The following is a 6256-nucleotide window of genomic DNA, read 5'->3' on the forward strand; positions in this document are numbered from 1 at the left end:
GCAATGTATGAACCATAACAGCCCTAGAGGGACTGAAGGTGGAAGAGGCAGCTGACCTTCTGCTGAGTGTTCCCAGGCCGATCTGGCCTTAGAGGACAAAGCCCAACAGGAGAAATGGCCCTGTGGCCACAGATCTTACAGAGGGCAGAAAAAGAACTGCTGTGCAGTTCTCCGGGGTCACAGAAGAGGGCAGGAGAGAGCATGGAATGCTAAATTGAGATTTGTTATATACAAAAAGCTTGTTTTATTCGTAAAGAAATTACATGGAGCTGACTGAGAAAAAAGCTGAATGATCATATTGGAAATGCAGGACAAGTGCTGTTCTTTGAGACGATAAAAGCATCTGGCTGAATAAGGGGCACACGCCCCAGGCAACGCTAGATGAGGCTTTCCGCTAATGTGTGGTGTTGAGGATTTGATCCAACGCAGGAGCCTCGGTGGGGAGCAGGCACCTCAGGTCCTCACACAGCCACACAGCCACCTGTGAAAGGGCGAGGAGGGGAGGAGGCGTCTTGATCAGGAGATTTTTCAGCTTTGGCAGGGCCTGCGGGGAGACAGACTGAGTGTAAGTAAACGGTGTTTCATAAAACGCTCCTTGCTATGTAAATATTAATAGCCAAATTTGATACTTAAAGATAGAGGTTTGATATGCTAGTATGGTAGGTTATTATGCAACTAAAGTTTTATATTTTGGGCAAGAAATTATAATGAAAATAATTAAAAGATGCTTTTAAGTAAAGTATGTAATATATATATACACACACACACATTCTGTTAAATTCCAAATCTGAAATTTATTATTAGCTCTACAAGTATAGAGAAGCACTGTTTTATAATGTGTTTCTGTTTCCTATTTGCCTATTGTTAACAAAATTGTTTGTATCACAAAACATAATATTTCTTCTAAGTGGTACAATAAAATTAACAGCGCTTGTGTTGCAAAGCTTCTTTTCCCCTTTCTCAGTACAATACATTTCTTAGAAGGAAAATGCTTTGTATTCAGCATTTAAATATATATTATCTATATATATATATGATTTTTGATATATATATATATATGTATATTTGATTTTTATTTTTGGTATCAAGGATCAAACTCACAACCTGATGCTTACCAGGCAAGCACTTGAGCCACTGAGCTGAATGCCTAGCCCTCAGCGTTTAAATACTAAGCAATCTGGTGACCAGTAATAAACAGGGGTACCTTGCAAAGCTCTTGCCCGTGGTGACATACGGTGTCATACCTGAGACTGAACAAGCAACGCGATGCAACTCTCTAAACATTTGTGCAACCGCCCACAGCAGTGCGCAGTGCTTGAGCCATGGCAGCTCCTCTGCCAGGAGCCTGCTAGGAAAGCAGATTATCAGACCTGCCGCTCCACCGAGTCAGGAACCAGGACCGACCTTGTAGTCCATGCGACCAAGCTCGGTAGGCAATGCTGAGATGTGTTTGAGAACTGTCACCCTCTGCAGCATGCAAGTGAATTCCAACCGCTACCAATTTTCCAGGCACACCGAGAAACCTCTTGGGGTATTTGATAACTTTTTTTGGATGCCATCTAAAATGTTATGATATATTTTTTCTTCCTTCTCTAGAAGTTGTCCTGGTAAGATAAACTGGTATTTCCATTAGAAAATTAGTTTTTTGGTCAGAGATGACATGCTTAAAATTTTTCTTGAAAGAATGTATTAATATTTTGTTGATAGCAGAGAAATAAAAGCATTCAAATAAATAAATATTAGTAAGTAGAAGATATAAATCCAAGAACCCAAATGAAACATGAAATTATAAATAGCTATGAAAGAAAGAGCATTTTGGGATACATCCTACAAGTTCCATTTATAAAATGCAAAATTCTAAGACCCTGATAAACTCCTCGGCAAAACGTCAATGAACTGTGAGCTAAAACAGGGCTGAGGTCCAGGTCGGCCAGGCAGCATTGCAGTTAAAGCTCATTGGCAATCCTTTTGGGAAATTGACAGAAGAAACTAATGAATAAATAAATAAAATTTAAATACTGAGTTAAACTAATCAGGTCAACAGAAAAATCAGAAACCAAAGTAAACTCCTCTAGCACTGGCAAAATGCTGTGTGAAAGGAGGAAGTGACTGGCCCCAACCTAGTGGTGAAGGCACATATCCCCGGCATGCAGGGGCCTGAACTTACCACTCTGCGTAGTAAAATTCCCAGGGCCCGTTGGTTTTGCTTGGCTTTAGAGAGTCAAACTTTGAAGAAGTTGCCCTCCACGACTTGTGTTACTGAGCAGAAATTAACACACATTCACAACCTCTTGGTAACACTTTCAAACAGCACAACTGTTCAATTATACACACACACCCCCCCCCCACACAGCTGCATGTTTAGAAATTGTTCCGATGGTGTTACTCACTTTTACTTTTTCTATGACTAGGACAAGACACTGACACTCAGAAATAAAAGGACGGGAAGATTATCTTGTCTGATTTGTGGAGGTTTCAGTCCAGAGGCGCTGGCTCCAGTGCACGAAGGCATGGACGCAGGCTGAGCCTGGGAGAGCAGTTCCCCGCAGGTCCCAGCTCCGGAGACACCGGCTGTGAAGGCCTGAAATCCACTCACCTTCCAGGGTCCCTCCTGCGTATGGTCCCAAGAGGCTTCGAGGGACACTGAGACACAACCACAGCACCGACTGTGTTTTCTTTTCCACACAAAACTGAGTCTACTTAGTGGCTCAGTTAATTAAACTTTTTGCCAACGAGTTAAACTTTCATCTCTGTTTCAGGGAGTTGGCTTTTCCTTTTCAGACTCTCCTTCTCCCTGGGAAGCCGATTTGCACAATGTGTACTATTATTTCTCACAAAGGGTGTGGGAGGATGAGAACGATCAAAGAAGCACTGGGCAGAACAAATCCAAGTAGTGTCTTGCTGATCGCGAGCCACTGTTTCCAGGGCAGCCTGCCAGTGAGTGGTGAAGCGGGGACCCTGAGGCCCCTGCTGCCAAGTTGCGTGTAGAATTCTGACCTCCATCACACCTTGTCCTCCAAGTATGTGTTTTGGGATAAGGAGCAGCATGCCTTGGCCTGCTAAAGCCCCACTCTCTGCAATGAGGGTAGGTTGGGTGTGAAAATCACTGGCGTCTACACTGAAGATGCTACACTGTACCCTTCAATATTCACTGCTTTTGACACAGTCACAGGGACTGAAGAACAAATGATATAACCGGAAACCTTCCCGAGGGGAGAAACAAAAACACGGTGTGTGTAAACTGTTGTAATTGTCATTTATTGTTCACTGTCACAACTTTCTTTAGAATTCTGACTCATTTGCCTTGATATACAAGAAGCCAAGCCAGTACTTGTGACCATCCCAGAGAAGGGAAACTATGGCTTTATACTGAATCATGCCTACTCCGGTAGGCATGGAGCAGCTGATCAGGAGCCCCTCCTGCTAAGAGAATAAAGATTGCCCAGCTTCACTCTGTTTCTCCTTACCGTCCCTGAGCCTGCTGGATTAGTAAACACATTCAGTATTTGATCACTTCACATCAATTATGCAGAAACATAGTACTATGAATGTAGCTTTATTTTTATTTTGCCAATATTGTTAATTATCTGCAACATCCTTATAATCTGTTTTAATAGAAGAGCAAAAATGATCCTTTTGAAGTGTTAAACTGTGCTCAGAATGCTCTAATTGACTCAGTTTTATGAGAGTAAATCCTCACATGTAATAATGGCCTTGAAGATTTTGACTGCTTTTCCCAACAATTTATCTTTGACTCATTTCCTCTGTACATTGCTTCTTATCAGGAATAAATTATGAGTATTTGGTCATAGGAATACTTGCCGTTTTATGGGCTTTTTTCTATAAAAATGTTAAATATTGACTTTATGAAAAATAAACATAAGCCAGTGTCCTAGTTACTGCTTCATTTGTGGGACAAAATACACACCACCACAAGAAGAAACCTTTATTTCGTTTCACAGTGTGTAGCAGTTTCAGTCCTAGCAGGCTGCCTCCAGTGCATGCTGGGAGAAGTGAGGGATCAGGGGAGGAGGAGGGCTGTATCACAGCATTCCAGGCCACAGCCACAGTGACCTGCCTGCAGCCGCCAGGCTTCAGCTCCCAGCATCGCGTGGAGCTGCAAAGCCATGGGAGAACTAATCCAGTGTCACGTGCCCTTGATTCAATCATTTCCTGAAAGTTCTACTCTTAACTATAGGAGGCTTTGAAGGTACATCTAGATATAAACCCTAACAAATAGGCTAAATTTTTTATTATATATTCTTAATTATTACACTCATTTTTCTTCTAATTTTAAATAAATTAAGATGCAAATCTTTGGTGGTCCAATAAGTATTTAGGGCCAAGGGTACTACCCTGCCTAGTGACGAGGTGGGCCCTGCTCCTTTTCTGTCTGAGGAACGCGCTTTATAGCTATAAAGAACATCTGCAGTACTTCCTTCTACAGATCGCCCATCCCAGAGGCCTTTCCTGATTTTAATTCCATATTGCCCTCACCTACCTTCATTTCCCTGCGTTGTACTGTGACCTCACATTTTCTAAGATCTGCCTTTGTGTTCTACTTCAGTATGAATTGCGTCCCCAGATAGCGAAGGATCTGTGAGAGAAGGAAAGCAGTGTGTCTTGTCAATTGATTTTCCTGATGCTGCCACAAATGTGACTTTAAATAAAAGAGGAATATCATGAGCACACAGTAACTACGTGATTACCAAACTGCATGCAACTAGAAAGCAGTATGGGAGTTTCTAAAAAGCTAAAATAGTGCTTGCCATGCTAACAATTTCATTCGTAGGTATTTTTATAAATAGTGTTCCTAATTTTATTTATGCTAATAATACAGAAATGCAATTGGTATTTTTGTGTATTGATACTTAAGCTGTAACTGCTAAGCTAATCTTTGAGTCCCAATTTTTAATGCATGTTAGAAATTTCTCTATAGGAGATCATTTAATCTCCAAACAGAAATATTTTTTTCCAATCTAGAAGACTTGTATTTTTTTTCATTTTTATTAATTGTCCTGTCCAACATATCTGTTTGAACTGAAGGACCAGCAGAAAACAACCTTTATCTTTGATTAATCTTTGGGGAAAAAAGTAATATCAGTTAGATCCTTAGCCAAGAGACCTTAACCCATGAGTTTTGTAAGAGTTATTTATTACATTAAGAAAGCTTACTTTTATTCTGTTTGTTGGATATATTTATTATTAAAAGGTTGATTTTTCCAGATGTTAATTTTCTTAATCTATTTATACAATTATACAGACTTGTCTTTTAATGGTCTCAAATATCATACTGACTGATGTTCGTATGTTAGACTAACCTTGAATTTCTGTAAAGATTTCCACTTAGTTATATTGTTTAATCTTTTTTATATGCTGCAAGTTTTTGTTTCTCAGTCTTGGTTGAAAGTTTTGTGTCTGGCAGTTTTTATTTTGCAAGTTTTTTTTTTTTTTCTTGTGACCTGTTTGATTTAGGTATGGAATATATACTGACTCATTAGAATTCAGGCTGAAGTGTTTCCTTTTCTGTTTTTTAGAAAAGCTTGAGAGCCCATGTTACTAATTATATTTTAATGTGCAGTGGAGTTTACATATGAAGCTATCTGTGCTTAAGTTGTCATTTGCTGGCAGATTTTAAACTGCTAACTCAATTGCTTCACTTGTTAAACTTAGTGGGTTATCCATTGTCTCTGGAACTATTTTTTATAGTTCGTGCCTTGCAAGGACTTTCTTCAGTTCACCTAAGTACACTAACTAGTGTTACAGATTTCACTGAATTTCTTTCCTATTGTGTTTCTCATTGTTTCTGTAATGTTATAATGAAGTCTTTTTTCATTTCTGATTTTAGTAATTTGGTTGTTTTCACCATCATTTTTGCCTTGTTAACTTACTAGTCTTCTCAAAGAAATAATTATTGGTTTTGTTGATTTTCACAAAATCAACATTCACATTATGCTGGAGAATTTTCTATAATATTTTAGGTAAGCATAGATATAGATTCAAAGATACAAGTATTTTTCTAAAGTGAGGAAAATGGCATCATAGAAAAGAGCTTTCTAATCTTTGACAGGTGGCTTCTCATCTATGTATCAATACTTAATGATTCAGCTCTTTTAGCTCTGTGAATTAATCCCAGTTTCTTCACTGGGAAATAGACTGCAATTAATATTCTGCAAAAACCAAAAACAAATATTCCTGGTGCAAATGGTATTTCCATATATTTTATAAAGTATTTATATCAGCAAATTCACTTTAC

The 6256-nt window shown here is 39.1% G+C and overlaps 1 long non-coding RNA gene across 1 annotated transcript; it reads left to right on the forward strand.

The window, feature by feature from the left end:
* Nucleotides 1–264: 264 nt before the first annotated feature.
* LOC134472572 (uncharacterized) lies at nucleotides 265–3815 on the forward strand. Its single transcript, XR_010042461.1, has 2 exons — nucleotides 265–565; nucleotides 2412–3815. It is a non-coding gene; the product is annotated as an uncharacterized LOC134472572 (long non-coding RNA).
* Nucleotides 3816–6256: the final 2441 nt, after the last annotated feature.

The sequence above is a fragment of the Cavia porcellus genome, unplaced genomic scaffold, assembly GCF_034190915.1.
Source record: "Cavia porcellus strain 051 isolate PalLab524CR breed Dunkin Hartley unplaced genomic scaffold, mCavPor4.1 scaffold_2, whole genome shotgun sequence".
Lineage (NCBI taxonomy): Eukaryota > Metazoa > Chordata > Mammalia > Rodentia > Caviidae > Cavia > Cavia porcellus.